General features: G+C 42.8%; 1 protein-coding gene across 4 annotated transcripts in view; it reads left to right on the plus strand.

The window, feature by feature from the left end:
• Nucleotides 1-20,169, plus strand: part of ESRRG (estrogen related receptor gamma) — a 622,952-nt gene that overhangs the window by 43,332 nt on the left and 559,451 nt on the right. The window contains exon 1 of one of the 4 annotated variants that reach the window (XM_044266838.1): nt 1,673-1,784. The exons of 1 other annotated variant lie outside the window; for it this stretch is intronic. The gene's annotated coding sequence lies outside the window, so the exon portion shown is untranslated. Of the gene's footprint in view, nt 1-1,672; nt 1,785-2,380; nt 2,443-2,553; nt 2,723-20,169 lie in introns of those variants that run through there. 2 more of the 4 variants (XM_044266840.1, XM_044266837.1) reach the window with 2 other exon arrangements.

A 20,169-nucleotide genomic window follows, 5' to 3' on the forward strand; every position in this document is an offset into this window, starting at 1 on the left:
GGAGTTTGGACTCGAATAAACAACAGAGAGCAGCTGTTAGCCAGAGGTGGATTCAGAGAATCTGGGTTTAGGAAGGATCTGTTCAAACCCGGAGAAGGGGAGTTACTCTGCCTCTACCCCTTGCTCGGTGGTCAGACATCTCACCCCGTGGCTGCCTCCACGCCATGTGGATTGGTGGCAAACGGCACAGAAGGCATTTGTCTGGAAAGAAAAATGGGTTTCAAGGAATTGAAGTGAGTCAAATTTTTATGGCTCTTTTTTTTTTTTTTTTTACCCCCCCCCCCTTTTTGCAGTGACGCTTTAAAGGTCCGGTTCTAAGGCTAATAAGTAATAAAGCTAGAGAAGCAGGTTGAGAGATTGAATATTAACAAGCCTCTCCTGGACTCTTGGATAGTCACTAAAATGTTAGCAGTAGCATCAGTAGACGGTACCCACTCGAGTTCGGAATAGGCCCTTCCTGGCCTTTTTTAGAATCATCTTTGACACGGATGACCTCTAAGCACTGGACAGACCGCACCAGTTCCATCTTTCTGGCGTTCTAAGGAGCCTGATCGCAGGGCCAGAGAGCTGTGTCTGGTTGTTAAGGGTGAGGAGGCCCCGTTCTAGTTTGGGGATCTATTAGTCAATGGCCCTCACGCACTTAGGGCTACTTTACTGAGGTTCTCTTCCAATTCTGATCGTCTGGTCTTTGCATAATTACAATATTCTCCCTATGGAATTTGCCAGTGATCCTTGGTGTATGACTCTAAAGCGAAAAGTTACTTGCAATTTTCTTTCCATTTAGGCAACCCTCTCAAGTAGGTAAACTAGTCTTAAACCTACAGCAGCTGCAGATGATCTTGGGTGACACAGAAAGTTTTTCCTCCCGGTCAGCTTTGCTTTTCTGATGTGACACCCTCCTCCACACTTTATTTTTTGCACCCTGGCTGGTACGGTCATTTTTTAGGGGCTTTTTGGAATCTGTGGGAACAGTGACTTTACCAGTCCACCATGGTGACCAAGGTCAACAACAACAAGAAAGCATGTGGAATAAAATTCCTAAGCCCATTCTTCTGCTCCACATGGGGAATCCGCGATAAAGGAGGGCGAAATATTTGCCAGACCTGGCACTAGATACTTATTTTTCAGTAATGCGCATATGGTGATTAATATGCACAGTGTTATGATTAATAGAAACTACAGAAAACACACCGACGTGCAAATAACAGAAACTAAGTATCCTAAAGGGGACACGATCTCTGCTTTACCTGTCACGTGGCCACACCGTGTCAAATACATTCTCATGTTTGCAAAAATAAATATCAGGAGTTATGGTTGAGACCTTTCGTGCGGATGCGAGAGACCATAATTATAAATATGACAAATGCAGGGACTAGCCAGCAGTACTAGCTTTGTACGAAGGAAAAGTTTTCCTGCTGTTGTAGAGGAATTCAGATAAAGAGCTCGTTCTCCCTTCTGCCCTTGCAAACTCCCCTGGTGGGTCGGGCGCCAGGAGCCCCCCAAATTTCCTGATGTGTCTGGAGAGCCCTTCACCTAGGGGGCTTGGGCTTTTATTGCTCTCCCTCCTCCCCCACCCCCCTCCGGTTTTCTTCCCTGCCCCCTTCCCATTTTTAAAAGGCTTTAAAGAACATCTCTGGGAGACAAAAATAGCTCCAGTTGTGAGAGGCCTACACACGGAGAAGGCATCCGAGATGCAAGTCAGCAAGTAGGAGCCGCGAACATGAGTGTCTGGCCCGGGGTGGATGCTCCTCGCTGTCTTGGTGCCGCTTCTCTGCCTGGGCCCGGTGGGTAGAAGGGAAAAGGGTTTTTCAGGGGCGGGAGGTGGGTCGGGGTAGGTCTGGGGTCCGCTAACGGAGGGAGTCGCCACCCCGGCGCTGGGGCTGCGGGGGCCGGTCCCTCCCCTCCCCCCACGTTTTTAAAATTTATTTTGCCCAGGCGGGGATTGGCGACGGTCAAAAGGGAGCAGTTGGCACTGAATGTCACCCTGAAGGTAAAATGAAAGACAAAAGATGAACGCATGCTTGCTTCCCCTTTGCAGCGGCTGCTGCGGCGGCGGGAGCGGCAGGATTTAAAGGGGAAAAAAAGCCCCACACGCACATCCACACACAGATACACACCCGGAGGCGTCAATTATGCAAACGCAATAATGCAATCAAATCCTGACAGTGCCGGGGATTTTTTTTTTTCCAAACACAGATATTTATTTTTAAAAAGGGAGCGAGAGAAACGCATGCAAACAGAAACGTGCACATACCACGTAACCACCCGAGGAGAACCTGGCAGCCTCTCTCTTCTTCTGCCAAGTTATCATTGAGAAAACAGACAGGCATCATGACGTCCTGGGTCACAGGGAGTGCGGACCGACGCTACCAAGAGAAAAGGGAGGCGCCTCGGCGCTCCGGCTAGCCGCGGGCGCCCCTCTGCCCCTCGCAGCCCGGCTCGGTGAGTGCACAGCCGCTCGGGACGCGGACCCCGGGGGCCAGGCCGGCCCCGCGCCCGCGGGGGCAGAGCCGGTGGCCGTGCCCTTGCCACCGGCGGGCCGGCCAGCACCCCCTCGCCTGCCGAGGTCGCGGGAGCCCAGTTAAAGGAGGCGTGTGTAAGACGTGCAATGTTCCTGCATGGGGGTTTTGTAGACTTTCATAGCCAAAGAAACCGGCTTCGGCTTCTTTAAAATCCCCGACGACTCACCTGATTAACCTGCTGCAGTTTTGACCCTGCCAAGGTAACTGGTCCAAATCCTTATCATCAACATCTGGAGACAGACATTTGCATCTGGGGCGTTCTTGATTTGCAGTCCTGGTTGAAATCTCTATCGCTACCCCCTTCCCCCCTTCACTTGTTTAGAGTCTCTTGGAAAAAAGAAAAAAAAAAAAAAAAGAAAAAAGAAAAAAAGAAAAGCAACCCTTCCCTCAATAACACAACCATAAGTACCCTCCACCTCTTGTCGACTTGCCTTACCATGACTGCAAAACTGTCGGCGTGTGTGCTGGAGACACGGATAAATTCTGATTGCAATGAGATTCGTTCTTTAAACACCTCTCCCATCCCCCTCCCTGGATAGACTTCAGGGCTTGGTAAAGTGGCAAAGAGTGAGGGCAGAGTTAGGGCACTGGACTGGGAGGGGTCGGGGTGAGTCCTCCGGGGTCTTCTGGGGCGAGGGGCTCTGGGGAAGGGGTCGTTGGAGGGAGAGGGCGGTGTCAGGAGTTGGAGACTGCTGTCGTGGGCTGGAAATCCTTCTGCTGATTGCTGCTGCCGTAGTCCTAGGTGTCTCCTCCTGTCCTCTACGCCTCATTCCCTCCCGGCTCCCCAACCCGTTCACCTTCCAGAGGGAGGGAGTCTCTGAAGTTGCACGGAGGTCACCCGACCGTCATTTAAGTATTTCAAACCACCCACCCCCTCCTTCCCCTCAAGTATGTCAGAAAAGGCTGCAGGATAGGACCCCCCCCCCCCCCACTCCATGTTGGGTGACTGGAGATTCTCAGAGAGAGAAAGCCACTGAGGGCAAATCCCCCCTCCTCCCCTTCTCTTCCCTTCTGGCAACCTTTTCCTAGCTGCAGCCCCTCCCCCTTTCAGAATCTTAATGAGCAATTCTGGAAGAGTCCGGAAGGGCCTGGAGAAACCCCCCTCTTGCCTCAGTGCTGTGCAATGATTATGTATGTGTTTATTTATTGTGCTTGCTTCGGTCATGTTGTGAATTGCCACATGGGTCTTCTGGAGCTGAGGAGGCATGTTTGCTGTGTTTGTGTAGTAGTACCAGACCCACTGGCCCTGGGATGGGGGCACAGACACACACGGAAAGCAAATGATTTTGCTAACGTAAACCAGAGGGCAATGTTGAAAATTGCACCTTCTCTTTCTCTCTCTCTCTCTCTCTCTTTAAAAAAAAAAAAAAAAGAAGAAGAAGAAGAAAAAAGAAAAATGCCCAGCATGTGAGTTAAGAGAAGCTGTTAGGTGCACATATGACCTCCTACTACTTTCAAAACACTCCTGCTTAAGACTTTAAGGCAGGATCAAGAGAACTGCGGATGTTTTGAAGTGTTTCAGAGCAGCTGAATGACTTGGTCTAGTTTTGAAGAGAAACTCTCCTTTGTTTCTCACGCTGCCCGAAGACCAAATAGGGGAGTGTGTTTGGAAAATGCCCAAATTCAGAAGCAGCAGGCAAGAGAAAAGAGGAAGAAGTGTCCTCAAGGAGAAGGCAGGGAGTGGGATTGGGGGAGAGTGTCAGGATGCTTTTTGGGTTGTTGGGGTTTTTTTTGTTTTTTTTTTCCCCCTGTCCAGTGGATTTGATGTTATCAGAATGAGGTAGCCAACCTAAGAGACGGTCCTATCATTGTGGGAAAGAGAGGGAAATTTAAACAGTTCTCAAATCTGAGCTGAGGCATAGCCGAAAGAAATGAGGTGCCTGAAAACGTGGATGGAGACCAAGTGACAGTGATGGCACTTTTTTCCCCTTCAGACACGAAGAGGTTCAAGTATATCGTGACACGGGCCCAGATGACCCAGTGTACTTGCGTGTTATGCATGACTGTTGTTTTTACTAAAACAATTCTTGTAACTCTGTAAACTCCCATGACAGAGAGGAGTGTGTATTGAGAACAGTGTCAGACTGTCCGTTGACTGAGGCGGTGGACACGGAGGAAAGATGATTTATTTTCTTCAGTAAATCAAAATGGCATTTAAATCTTTGTGCATGGTGTGGCTAAATCCGCTGGTCTTCTTGAACAGGGATTGCGACAGGGAGCAAAGACCCTTTCTGATAGGTGGTGCTTTAACAAAATAGAGCAGATCAATCGATTAGGTTTCCCTGTGTGTGCCACTCAATTTATTCTGTACCATTTTTCCAGAAATTAAAAGGTTACCAGGAGAGTACCATGCTCCCATCTCCAACTGAGCACTGCTTATTACTGCAACGGTATTTCAATATTAAGTGATCTTCAAGATATTTCATCTTTCATTTTGAGTTCTGAACTTGAATCAGCATGAGAATGGCAGGGCAGCAAGACAAGGTATGACTAGCTAGGCAGACTGCGGAAAGATGGGAAAAGTGTCGCAGAGAATTTCTGGGGCTGTTCTCAGTCACCTTGTTTGGTTAGAGACAAACCCAACTAGAGACATTTGGGATGCAGCTAGAGTTTTAGCAAGAGCCTGCCAGTGTTAATGGGCTTACTTTTTTTTTTTTTTTTTAAGATTTTATTTATTTATTTGGCAGACAGAGATCACAAGTAGGCAGAGAGGCAGGCAGAGAGACAGAGGAGGAAGCTGGTTCCCGGCTGACCAGAGAGCCCAATGTGGGGCTCCATCCCAGGACCCTGGGATTATGACCTGAGCCAAAGGCAGAGGCTTTAACCCACTGAGCCACCCAGGTGCCCCAAAGGGCTTATATTTGAAATGGATCCCAAGTATCTCTTTTTTCTCCTTCACAGACATGTTATGCACACCTTAGTCAAACACTCGAGGCAAAACTTTCCTGATGCCCTGTGTCATTGTCTAATATAGACAAACCCTGCATTAGTGTGTCGCAAGAAAGGGGTTATTTATGAGGTTCTCCTTTTGTTTACAGATGTGTCGATATAAGTAGCTGTAGTCTTGTTTCTTTCTTGAAATGTCTTACGGGCTTGACTGCCTTAAATGCCAAACAAATCATCTTCAAGGAACTTAGAGAATGCCTTACGGATTGACCTACAAAATTAATTTCAATTAGATATGGAAGAGCTCGTGATCCTGTGAGGTGACTTTATGCAGGAATTTTGGGTTTGTTTCAAAATTGTTGGAAAACTGCAGGAACAAAAAGATTTTGAGGGAAATGCCAAAAGCCACATTAATGAAGAAAAACAGTGTTGAGATACTTTTGAATAATAGATAGGATATGTAATGGTCAACCACAAGATAAAATTTTTACACACTATTTTTATGGCTTTAAATTGGCTGCATTGTAAACTAAGCTTACTACTCTATTAAGTCATTATACTTTTCAATTATTTAACATTTCTGGCCAACCTATCTTCTGTGGTCTTTTTTCTGTACACATCAGATATGATATGTACAGTAGTAATCGCTGGTTGTTCGTGTGGGGGTTTTGCAGTGGAGCAAGGTTTAATTTTAACTCCTTGGGACAAATGTTATGAAGAATGCACCGAGGAGAAAGAATGGGATGGAAACAGACAGAGCCCTATGAGGATGGAGATGACTACAGCATTGAGATGTACCTAATACAATTTGAGTTATTCTCACTAAGAAACCTTGACAGTATCTGCCTTCTAGGTACTGTGCATTTGGAAATACTATATCTCCATTTAAATGCAGATCTGCTGTTTTCTCCAGGGAGCAGTTGGTAAATCTTTCAATTGAACCACGGGTATGAGAAAACCAACTGAAAATTTCTCCATGAACAATAGCTTCTGTCGTTTTGAAGTAATAATTACTAGGTCTTAGATTAGCATGGTTTTAAAAAAAAAAAGTCCTTTAAAATATCAAAATCATTTATAAAGTAAAAAAAAAAAAAATCATGTCCTCAGCCTTGGTGCAAACAAAGACATTTTGTCTTGTCTCTTTGTGGTTGGTCTTTTAAAACCGTGAGATAATTCAGCTTTGCAATTCGGTTTTTAGGTTAACATGGCTATCCCAGTAGAGTAAGTTGGGCCTTTAGAACCCATGCGGGGAATTATGATTAAGTTCTACGTGCTTGTCACGCCGTCATGATGGCTGGTGGGGGTGAGGTGCTCTAGGAGAGCTTAAGGAACTTTCTTGGGGGATGATCTTCTTTTGACTATTTTGAGCCTCATTTCTAATAGTACCTGATGTTGGAATCATTGATGGTGGCCTGGGCCTGTGGGACCTTCTGTTAAGAGATGATTGCAGAATGTATACAGGCCTTTGATGTAGAACATAGACACATAATTTGATGGTCTTGGATGTTCAGATTCAAGTAACTGGAGAAATCTTTGCACATCTTGAAATACATTCCTGAAATACACAGTGTGATAATGTTAAGTCTCTGTGTGTCTTCAGCACCATAGCTAGGGCAGATTTCTTTTTCTTGAAGAATAGGTACCATTCATTTCCTTAATCTTGATGATTTCTAGTGGGGAAAGGCCCCCACCTCCTTAGCCTACTCCCTCCTTTGCATTGGTTATAAAGCCCACCTCCCTTACTCTCACTGAGGGGTACCCCCCATTTTATAGTACTTTTATACCATTATGCAGGATATATTACCTGTAGTTGTGAAGAAGCATCATCCATAGTTTTAAAATCAGGCCTTTGTTTATATTTCTTTTATGATGGATACTTTATTCATTAAACAGGGAAAGGATCACAGTTACCTTAAAGGAGGTTGAATGTCTTTGGAATCTCTGTGATAAAATGCAAAACACTGGAGATTCGGAAGGTATTTTATTGACTTAGGGACCTGATGGCTGTTTCCGACGGCCCACCTGCTAAAATAAATAACCTAGATGGGACTCTAGGAAAGGTGCTAATTAATGAATGTGCTTATTTTACTTCCCTTATTCAGACACATTATTTGAACTTGGCAAATATGCATGCCTCACATTTTCATTTTTTACTGTTTTGAAGATTCAGATTCAAGATGTTCACGTTACGTGAAGCATAGTGAAACTTTTGTGTTATTCTGATAGATACTTCTACAGTAGAATAAACAGTGTTTCCGGATATCTGTGTTACCAGAGTGGCCCATTTAAATTCAATCTTGCTCTAAGATATATTAGGTTAATAAGGCTGATTTTATGACCAATATAATTTATATTCACAAATACCTGTTTTTATTAGCACAATTATAGATTGTGAAGCAGATTTCCATATATGTTAAATACTAAGAACAAGAATAACTAACATGTGTGTACCGAGTGACAGTATATAACCATACATTATCCACAAGCTACTCCTTGGAAGAATATTTATGGCACTTTCTTACTCAAGAAGGCAATCAGTTTTTATAATATATAAACATTATAAGAAAATAGATTCTTTTATCAGAATTTCTTCCCTGCTTCCATCTTTCCCTTTCTCTTTTCCTCCTTCTCTCCCTTCCTTTTCTCTTCTTTCTTCTCGTAATTGGGGGGGAATGTAATGACTTTTTTTTTTTTTTTTTGGTGGGACATGCATAATTACTTATCACACATTTCTATTAAAAATGGAGCTTTAACAAGCAACCCAACATGATTTTTGGAATATATCTTCTGTCTACCAGCGTTCTTGAGGAAAATGTAAGGTTGCAGAAGTCATTTCATGCCCTGTATGTTTTCAAACATAAATCAGGAAAATTGTTAGCGAGTTATAGCTCTTCTTAGAGACTGTGGCTATTGTGCTATAGTAAACACAGGCTATATATTTTTCCAAGTTATTATGTGTGGAGAGAAATCCAAAGTTGGCTATTTAGATGAACAGTTTAATTCAGTTATTAGAAATTCATTTTCTATTTAGTAGGAACATTTATTTTCCAAAGGTTGCAGAAATGGGACATAATACCTGATGATCCTTTGGCTCAATCACCTTCAGAGCTAGAAATTTGCTCTTTTGGGCTAATGTGTCTATGGCTGAACATCGATCTTTAGCTAAGGATGAGTTGAAATGGTCGTAAGCATAGTTTATCGTATGTTCGGGTTGTCTTCTGTATCTGAGAACAGGGAACCTTTGTTTCTTCATTTATAAATGAGGGCATTGGACTTGATGGTCTCCAACTTACTTCACCTCTGTGACTCTGCATTAAATGATTGATTAGTAATGAATCGACCAATTAATTATACTGCTGTTGATTTCCATTCTATCAACTAATTATTTACTGAAGTCTGGTCTTTGGCCATGACTAGAAATATTAGGAGGTCGAGTAAGAAGTGAGCTCAGGTTTAGCTGCCTCATGAAACTTAGACAGTCAGATTTACATAAAAACTTTTCATTTGTAGATCAATTATGAGCTATTCAAAACACACTTTTTTCCCCTACATAAAACAATCTTAAATACTGACTCCTTTCACTAGAATAGACTGTAAAAGCCTATGTTAACTTATTGGAGTGAAATACTGTATATCAGTGATGAAAAAATATGAAAAAGAGTTCTATTATGATACAAGTGATAAACATAACATAAAGGCAATAAAACTGAATGATAGTTTATCACTTATCTAGACTCTGGAGGGTTGATGTTTAAGAGAAATGCACATATAACTGGGAGTTAAAAAGATAGATGGAAACCATTGTAGAGTGTGTGAAAGGGATTTTTAAGAAACTTTCAGGATTTTTAGAGGCTGGTTGCAAAGTATATGGCTTTCTTTTCCCTTGGAATAGTATAACATTAACACTACTTCCAAGTTTATCACCTGTGATAAGATTTGTTTTTTGACACCCAAATGCACTGAAAAGCAGGAGAGTGAATAAAAATGGAGAGAAAAATTATTCTCTGAAGTAATTGGCCCAGACGTGAGAGACACAAAGATGGAAGGCATGTGAAGGTAGAGGAGAGAGGTGGTGTGTGCATGTGTGTGTGTGTGTGTGTGTGTGTGTCACACAGCCCGGTCTGCAGTTAATTGATGGTTGGATGAGAAATCAAAAGGAACAAGGTGGAAGCTAAGGTGTGCACATCCTTCCTCAAGGGAAAGTATGTTACAGTGTGTTATGTGGAAAGCTTACAAACCAGAGTGAGGGCATCCATTTTAACATTTTGCTGGGTCACTTATGGCCTGTATGATCTTGTGACATTGTTAAATTCTCTGAGTTTGTCTTATCTGTAAAAATGTAAATAATAGGAGCACCTACTTCCAAGTTGGCTGTGAGGGTTGAGTAAGACTCATGGGTATAAAGCCCTTGAGAACTATATTTAGTTTTATGTGGTGAGAAAAAGTCATTGGGTCAACCCAGGTTTGACAGAGTCCCAGGCCAGTTTGTTTGGCTTCAGAGTTGTCTTTCATAGGCATATTTTTTATTCTGTGGTCCAAGAACTGTGGTAGGTATTTTCCATATTACTTTATTTAGGGAGGAAGCAGGAAGTAGTATGCTATTGGACAGTTGACTGTAGCAAGCATGATAATCTTAACTTACACAATGTCAGTACCTAAGGAGAGTGTTTACATTCCCTTGCAGATGGCCACAACTTGTGTAAAAAAAATTGAATGACTTTAAAAATATGGATAAAAATTTTTAAAAAATTGAATGATTTTGGAAACCAAAAACAGTGTATTCAGAAATGGTTTTGCTTGTCTCAAATGCTGCCTGTGATTTGTACTTTTGCCATGACATTGATATTAATCTAAATTTCCTGGATTTTTGTTGAGGCTGAAGCAATCATTGTTTGGCAGTACGTGCTTAAAAATAATGATACAAATTCCAGTTAAAAAAAAAAAAAAGATTTCCAGGATGCAACAGAACTAATTAATGTAATACATGAGTTGAACTGCAAGCTCTAGATACTCTACAGATCTCTTTCAAGAATTTTTTTAAAATTTTTTATTAACATATAATGTATTATTAGCCCCAGGGGTACAGGTCTGTGAATCACCAGGTTTACACACTTCATAGCACTCACCATAGCATATACCTTCCCCAATGTCCATAACCCAATCACCCTCTCCCTAACACTCCCCCCTCCCCCAGCAACCCTCAGTTTGTTTTGTGAGGTCAAGAGTCTCTTATGGTTTGTCTCCCTCCCGATCCCATTTTTTTTTTAAGATTTATTTATTTATTTGACAGAGAGATAGATCACAAGTAGGCAGAGAGGCAGGCAGAGAGAGAGGGGGGGAAGTAGGCTCCCCGCCAAGCAGAGAGCCCCATACAGAGATCCCAGGACCCTGGGATCATGACCTGAACCCAAGGCAGAGGCTTAACCCACTGAGCCACGCAGGCCCCTCCTCCCCTGATCCCATCTTGAAGAATATTTTTATTTTTATGTATGATTCAGTGATAAATACTGAGCCAATTCCTCCATCAGGAGTGGTCTACATCTTCAAGAACAAAATGAAGCAGTAGATCAATAAATTTGGGTTGTTTTATAGATACTACATTTGAAAAAAAAAAAAAAAAAAAGGCAGATCCAAAAATGTGCTGAGATTGTACCTGAGCCTGGCCCGGTGCTCTGCTCTGATTCACAAGATAATGGTCAACGCAGTTCTATAGTTTGTGATCTGTTAACCTAGAACCTGAAGGGAACCTAGAAATCAGGATGTCATAGGATCAAGTTTGAATTTAAAAGTAAATATTTAATTGCTCTTATCAACGTTCATTAGGCCCTCAAAGTAGAGAATATATGCTGAAGAGGAAACAAAGAAAACAATCTTTGGGAGGTTTAATCATGTGTCATTAAAAACTTTGACAGGTATATAATTATTTGGAAATAATTGAAGACACAGATAGCATGAGTACCAGAAGGCCACAAATTGCCTCCAAATCTTTATCTGATGGGGACTTCTACTTGTCGGTGACATTGACAGTAGATTGTAAAATGGACTCATCTTGAGTTTCTTTTAAATATAGGAAAAATTTAAATGCAGAGTATGCTCACGTATCACACTAGATCTGTCAGAGAATACAAAGTAATTTTAAGATACAGTCAGTCTACTCTAAGTCGATCTTGAGGGAAGTACAGTATATATATATGGAATAGTACAATAAGGATGGCAGTATAATGCAGAATTATGCAAAACATGAATTATTTTTGGCAAATTCATATCTATACACTGTGAAACGTATAAAACGGAGTCGGAGCTTGGGTTGGCGTTCAGTGTGTCATTTACTAGGCGTGTAGCCCTTGCTGCTTTAAGCTTCGGTTTTTGCCATTTGCAAACTGGGTACGGTTTTATCTGTCTCACAAGACTCTTAGGAGGCTCAAACGAGAAGAGTATTTGAAAGTGTGTTTGTGCTTTATGATAGAGATGACACAAACTACAGGAAGGATGGCAGAAAGAGAGCGCCAACCGCGCTCGAGCGCGGGGCCCGTGTCTCCGTTGACTTTGTACCCCCCACCCCCCTGCCCGCCGTGTCTGGCACTGTGCCTGTCTCCCAGAGGAGGCTCGGGAAATGTGTGTGTGTGTGCTTGCGTGCCACGTACTGTGGCAAGCCCTTGACATATGTTATCTTTTCCATCTTCACAGTCATCTAGTGCTGTAGATCCGTTGTCACCGTTTCCTAGATGAGGAAACAGACATTCAGAGATTTCCAGCAGCTCCCACCCTCCTGCAAGTAGGAAGCACCAGAGTCAGGATGAGGAGCTAAATCTACGTGGTACCAGGGCCCAGATTCTTCTCATTACATCACGTGGGCTCTCCAATGTAAGGGAATTCGGATTTTTGGACAACAGCGTGGCCAAAATGAAAAGCCAAGGCCTTGGGTAATACCGTGCTCGTTGCTCAGGCAGCTCCTCCACTGGCTTTCAGATAAGTAGGAGAACACTCCTCGGTGCTGTCTGACACAGGGAACATGGCCTTTTGTTCAGCTGCCAGGTCTGATTTCTGCCCTTGGAAGTAAAATGCACAACAGTGAGAAAAGAGCATCTAGTATCCCGTAACCTAGACTTGTCCTGGGGACAGAAGGAGAAGAAGGGCCGCGGGGAACACAGACAAAGTGGTTCAGCAGTGGCTTGGATTGAGTTGGTTACACCGACGGGTCTCCCTCTCTCACTCTCTTGTTCTCACGCTTTCTGTCTCTTACACTGTCACTGCCCCTCTCGGAGTCAGCGAAGGCTAGCATTTCCAGTCTTTTCCATCTTTGGGGGGATGAGGAAGGTGACTCCACGCCTGAGGGGCGTACCCCGAGTTCTTCACTGCTAGCTTCCTGTCCGTATCCTCACGGCCTCTCCATACCGGTGGCTTCTCCTAAGTGACGTTTTGTGGTCATGTCCCGTTTGTAACGAACACTAATAAAATGGCCTCCAACGAAACAGTGACTTTAAAGCTCCAGACTCTGGGCTGGGAAACAGGACACAGCGTGAGTTACCACACCACGCTCTCCTCTATTTTTGCCCCCCTCTGTTTATTGGGAAGGAACATCAGGAGAGTGTTAACTTCTCAAGAGGAGGAACACACTGTGGCTTTGCAGGTTTACATAAGACACAGATGGAAAAAAAAAAATTAAACTTGGGATGCATTAAAAAAAAAGTCTGTGACAACACAGTGCGTGGTAGGTGGGGAGAGCAGAGACAAGAGACCGTATTTAAGATCAGTGCAGGCGATACCTTGCACCGTTGCCGGAGACCAGTTGGTAACAGTGTTTGGTTTCCCGGGAACTGCGCTAACACGCCCGAGATGAACCCCAGTGGGGGGACACGTTCCACGGCCGTCCCCGACCTGTGGTAAGTCGGCTGGGCTGAATTGTGTGAAGTTGTCAAAGGTTGCTCTGCTCTCCAGCCCTTGGCACCAGCTCCGCTGAAATGTGATGCCATTGGTTTTCAGTAAAGGTTCCTTTCTGCAGGGCTGCAAACACAGATCAGCTGCTACTGTGTATACACAACCGGGGAGCAGATCAACCGGCACAGTTAAAGCAGCCTTTTTAACCCTGAGACTTTCCAAGATCTGTTCTTCACGCAGGAAGTTTCCTTCTCTGTTGTCAGATTTAGCACCGTTGCTCTTGTCATCAGACCCGAGCTAGGCTCCCTGCCGCACAGTAGAGAGGCTTCCTGAAGACATTTGTCCTTGAAACTGCACCAAACTCTTGGAAGAACCCAGAACGTGTAAGTATGTATGATTTAGGCAGCAATAGCACAGGGCAAAGCTGCAATCAACCATTATACAATATCCGATTAGCAGTGCAGGAGGGATTTTTCCGACGTTCTGTTACATTCATTTTCAGTTCGTTCTGAGGAAACAAATCAATTCTAGCTTCTGATACAGTGACTTTGCAGTAGATGGGGTTGTAATATGTTAGCTTTAACTATTTGCTGTTCTCATTTAGCATTTAGATGTGACTTGTGGGACAATTATTGCGGGCATTAAACTATAAAACTTCTAAATTTTTATTAGCAATTATAATTGTTGGTCATGTCCATCTTGAGAAACAAGTTTGCTTTGGGGACTGTTCTTAAAGAATTAACCACATCAATTCACAGACAATAGAATGAATTTGTACCGTTCTCGCTCTCAGTAAAACATATTAGTTTGCAGTTTTAATTTACTCGTAAAGAGCATTCCACTGAGGTTTTGCCTTAATTGAATCCTACCCAGGGCTGTCTGTTTGGTGTTTTACTGTCTTGTATGTATGTGTTTAAGTTACTTTGCTGGAATTGCAGTCTGGTGAAATCTGTGTTTAGGCACTCTGTGGATCCTGAGAACATTCGCAGAAGATAAAGTGTCATGGAGTTTTGAGGGGTGCTGGGTTTGTTTTAAAGGGTGGTCGTCTTACCCTTGAAAGATTTTTCGATGTCCCACACGAATGGCTGTTGGATGTAGACCACAGACCAAATGCTCTCAGAGTCGAAGTCAGGTCTCAGCTTGTCCACTTTCGTAACTCCAACCAGTAAAAGCCCATGCCCCCTTCCTATCAATTTTTAATATGCGCCAATACTTACGTTTATAAGATTAATTTCTCTCAGATTAGTCTGATGGATAGCTGGATTGTGGTTTCTTAAGAGCTTGCTCCCTGAAACCCACAGCAGAGCTGCGTGCCATTTAACTAGTGAATGTAAAAACGGGTAACCATGGATTCAGCCACCACTCGCTGCCAGTGCAATGACTTGTTGTAAACAATACAAATGAGCCAGGAGAGCAGAGGCAACCAGACATGAAATGATTTTAATAGAAATTACGGTAAAAGGTCATGTGATGTGGTATCTGCTTCTGTTCAGTTTTAAAGGGAAAGTCTGTCTTTTTTCCCCGCCGCCCCCCACCCCCGCACACCTCTTTCCAGTCAATCCAAGTAGATGTCTTCCCAAACTTGGCAGGTCCCACTCTCTGCTTCCATGGAGAAGGGCGGCCAGTGTCATCCTGTGTACAGTGTGGTGACTTACGGATTTTCACCAGTAAGTACCTTTATTTTAGAAACGAAAAGGAAATCTGTGTCTTTCAGGGCTTCCTTCATGGAAGGTCATGCTAAACGTGGGCTAGAAGTCCTCAAGCTTTGACCGAAGAGGAATAGGTCATTTTGTTCCTTAGCTTTTCTGGAATACAGTTGTCTTTTCTCTCCTTTCCCACGTCTCTGGATTATTTTGGAACCTCGATCTCGCTGAAAACTGTTATTTGCTCTAGAAGCAACTTCTGCAGTATGGTAATGACACATGCAGATACCGGGAGCGGTGCTGTCTCTTAATGTCAGGGTTCTCACCCCGGCATACCTTGGCTGAGTTCTCCAAGGACCAAGTTTTACAGTCCCCTTTGCCTTTCACTGGTAGAGATGGTTTCTGTATGTAAAAATTGTTGTATTCATAAATTTGCCTCTGACCAAGAAATAGTAACAACTTGTACCCGTGTGAAGTGTTAACCTCAGGCTTTGTTTGGTGTACCGATACCAGCTATGCTTATTTAAAAGGAAATGAAAGAAAAAATCCTCTAGCTATAAAAGTTGGGGGGAGAAAGGGGACCCTTAGAAGCCAGGTCCGGAGGGTGGACCTAGTGGGTGCCTGGTGCACAGGAATGAAAGGGCTCAGTCTCTGTGCCAGAGACCCACGGGTACCCACGGGCACTTGAAGTCAAGGACTGTCTCTAGGTGTGCTGTGTCTCAAGGTGACACAGACCCGAGCTGGTCTCTTGAGCCACACCTCCGGCCACCTGCAGATGGTATAAATAATCGCATCATCGCGGAACAGAAGAGAATGCCGTGTTTATATTTTACCTCCTTTTAACATTCAGATGCTTCTGCATAGATGTGTAATTGTACATGTGTAGATGCATGCGGAGTAATGGAGCTTCAGGTGTTGATTTTTCTGTTACTGCTTCGCCTTCTGCAGACCTAATCAGCACGTGAAAAAGCATTGGCTTGTAATTTACAATCTCAGTAGGATGTAAGAGCATCAGCCCCTCTTTATGCCCCAAAGAGTTTTATCTATTGAACTAGGTTTTTTTTTTTTAATCTCTAAGTGTTAACATAGTGTTTATATTTAAGCTTTTTCAAAAAGCAAGCTTTTTAAGGTGTTGGAGTGCCGCACTGCATGCATGGACTGAAACATTCTTCAGAAGGTCATGGTTAGCTGTGACCTCACGGTTTACTGTTCTAATACTAGCTTTGCATATCAAGAATAAGTGAAAGAAAAGACTCTAGTAATTCATGTAGAGGGAAAAGGGAGCAATTTCAAAGCAGACGTGGAAATTCCAAGTAGGGTTTTGGGTAAATTATAATTAAAACTTTGTTTTCACTTTTCCTGGCCTTGATTCTCCAAGTTGAAGGGTAGGAATAAAGTGTTGGCTACCGGGTAGTAAGGAGCAAAATCCTGGAGTCAGACGTGGGTTGCAGTCTTTGCTCTGGACCCCACGATGCTTAGGATTTGGGGCAAAGTTTCTTCATGTCTTTGAGCTGCCCCATCCTCATCTCTAGATTGAAGACAATAATGCACACCTGTGCGTGAAGGAAAGGGTTAAAGGAGAAAATGCACAGAAAGTATTTCATACCATGTCTGGCACATAGCAAGTGTCCAATAAACTCTTGCCAGTTTCCTTATTTTTGTTAATTGAGGAACCTTGTGCTTAAGTAGAATCCTGCTACTTAACCAGTGTTAAGTATTCTGCTGCCAACCAGTGTTGAACTAGAGAGAGACAGTATTCAGATCACAAGTTGGTCTTTCTCGACAACTGTCTGCGGCAGTAACTTGTCATCCCGTAGGACATGGTGATTCAGTTTGTAGCATAGTGTAGTATTTTATAGAACCCTTACTAAAAGCCAGAAGTATCCCCTTATTACTCTATTTTTTTCATTTATTTCCAAAGTATTTGGGAAAATTATTATTTTTTTAATTTAGGATTTCTGATGCTTTGGGTATTAAGGCGACATGTATATTTTGTCTGTGATCCTGTTGCTAGAGTTGAGAGCAGAAGGACACTTGGAGGTATAAGAGACTGATAATTAAATTAATCCTAAAAGCTTAAAAGTAGTGGTAGATAATGATATGTACTAAAGAGCAGTAATAATTAACAGGCTAGTAAACGTGGAGGTTATAAGCTACTAAAGAGACATTTCTTGGGAGGATTGTAGACATGGTCACTGACCTTTCACCTTCCTTCCTAAGGGCCTGCTTCTCTCTTTCCTCCTTCTCTACTCCTTCCTTCCTTCCTTCCTTCCTTCCTTCCCTTTAGCTCTTATATATTATCTCAGCTATATAGCATTTTCTTTTTCTCTGTGAACCATAAAGGTTCAAGGAAGAGAAAAAAGAGGAACAGGAGACCCATGGTCTTTTCATGCTAGCTCTGATTTTATAAATGGAAAGTTTAAGAGGAGTCAGAAAAATCTGTTTTCTTTCTCTTGCTATTGAATTGGAGAGGCACATCTGAGGTGACCTGCAGACCCCAGGGAAGCCTTGCTCAGTAACTATTTGTTGATTCATTGATTAAACGGCATGGAGAGAAGGGACATCAAGCACGGAGATTCCCTCAGTACTGAAAGCTTTGAAACCCCAAGCCACCATGTGCAGTAGGATGGCTTCTCTGTGACCTTCCAACAACTAATCTCCTTTAAGAACTGAATCAAAGCGGTTAAGGGATTTTGTCAGATGGATTTTTGCCTACAGTTGGGTTTTTGGCAGTTGCATGTAGAACGCAATACATTCTTCACAAGGATATGAAATTTTTTTTTCTGAAAGGAATGAAGACAAGGTGCCAACAGAGATCTCCAGAGAGGGACTCTTGTTTACCCACGGTACTGTTCAGGCAGGGACAGCTGCAAGGTGGACGACTTTCTCACACTTCCCGCCAACCTTCTCCTTCACCACCCGTGTCTGATGGTCTAGTCAACAAGCTCACTCATGCAGTGGGCACCTCTCCATAATCTTCTCTTCCAAGGGCAGAGAAAAAGCCTGTGATCAGAATTGATATCATATGAGTCGCAAAAGGCATCCACTGTCTACTTCTAGGGACATCATAGAGTATAGAAGTTATTTTAATGGGCAAACAACTTACTCAAAGTCACACAACCTAGGAGTTGTGAAAACAGGAGTAGGACTTGGGATTTCTGATTCCCAAACTAGTGCTTTTCAGAGGGCTCTTGCCTTCTGGTGTACAGACTACAAAAAAGAAAGCTTATATTATAGTGGAAAAAATAATCTAGATTAGGAAATGGCTAATCTGTCCTAAATGAGTGGCTCAGATGAGTACTGTAGGTCTGGTTCTAATCCTTCAGTGATAATTTAGAAACCCTGTGATCTTCGGAAAAGACACTTAACCATTCTGAGCTACGGTTTCTTTCATTGTAAAACTGATATTAAAATAACTGTCACGCATGCATTTTAGGTTGCATTGAGGATTCTGTATGATTATATGTGGATATTAGCTTGTCCAATGCTTGACAGGAGACAGGTAGCAGTAAGCATTATAGACATTCCTCTTCCCTTTCCAAGGTCAGCGGTGGAGTCATGGATGGTAGAATTATGGGAAAGGGCTTTTCTGGATGCATCTAGAATGGTGTAGCTCAGTGGTGGTCAACATTTTCTTCTGCTACAACACATATCAGAAACGAATGTGAAGTGTTACCACATGCCTGGCCCAGAGGGATCCATTAGTCATGATCTGATAGTGGTGACCATGGTGGTGATGGAGGTTGGTGGGGGAGGTGCACATACCACAGGTGAGCCTGGGGTATGAGCAGCTCCCAAGGCTTTGGCTTGGATTTTGCTGCTGTCTTTCCTGCATTAGAGAAGAGATCAGAATGGTGGTGGGCAAGGGCCAGGTCACTTTAAGTGCAACTACACTCATTTCAGTTAAAAAAAAATAATAATAATAACCAGCAGCCTTTAGTGCTTTATTCCTGGTAACAATATCCAGTTTGTCTAGAAGATGCCATCCTTCCTGGAAGAATGTAATTTTGAAAGATGGTTTCCATCACAGCTCTGGAACTAGACTCCATGGGTTTGAATCTTGGATCAACCACTCACTAGCAGTGATGATCTAAGGAAATGCGTGAGCCAGTTTTATAAGTCTCTATCCCCTCACCTTGAATTGGAACAATAATGGTAAACACTTGATGGGATTGTTAGGAGGATTACGTGGGTTCACACATATAAAGTACTAGGAAAAATGTCTGGTACATAGTACATGCTCAGTGCTAGTAATTTTGAGAGGTTTCTTTCTCCAAGCTATTTCACGGAGAGTATCCTATCTTAAGATTCTCTCCCAAAATTGACGTTATTAATGTTATCCTTGTAGTCATTAGTGTATAAAACTGTATTTTTAGTTTTAACAAAATAAAAGCTGCTCTTTATTGTGGTGCACTCACCGCTTACCCAGGCATTATGTCATGTGTATTCTGTGGCATCTTAATTAATCTAATTCCCCCATTACTCTTATGCGATAGTGTTACCCCCATCATACAAATGAGAAAATTGAACCTCCAAGAGGGGATAGAACTTACCCAGCTCATGAGTGACAGATCCAAGCCTCAAATATGTAATCTTCCCTATATGTCTTCCCCACACAACCTCATTAAGTTGTAGACAATTTGCAGGGGTGGTGGGAAAGGGGTATTTTCTGGAATGAAAGAGAAATGATGAAATGGGTTTACTATAGCACATTCCAAAGATTCAGACCAGAAACAGAGAAGATGATCATTGTAAAAAGCAGCTTAATTTCGTTACCTAATCAGAAAATCTAGAAATATAACTTAATTCTATCTTATGGACAGGAAAAGTTGAGAGACCAAGGTGGGGAAGGATCATGGATAATGAGGAGGAGGAAAATGAGTCAGAGACAGAGACAGACAGAGACTGAAAGAATGAGGCAGAGGTATACATTAAATGCCTTTCATTTAACACTCAAGCAGTCCCAGAGGTAGATAGTCTAGGACCATCAACCTGATTCTAGACATTATTTTTTCCAAGACAACAAAGCTGAAAATACTGGTTTTGGGATTTGCCTTATGATATTTTACCTTTAAACCCAGTACACTCTTCTACTTCGTCATTCTGCCTTTGGAGACACAGAGGTTGATACAAAGCTATGGATAGATACATGGAAGGAAAGACTGATGTGTTCATTGACACAAGGACTAATTATGTTAGAGCCCCGCTTTTTTGCCTTCAGATAGTAACACTGAAGATTT

Source organism: Neovison vison, chromosome 10 (genome assembly GCF_020171115.1).
Source record: "Neovison vison isolate M4711 chromosome 10, ASM_NN_V1, whole genome shotgun sequence".
NCBI lineage: Eukaryota > Metazoa > Chordata > Mammalia > Carnivora > Mustelidae > Neogale > Neogale vison.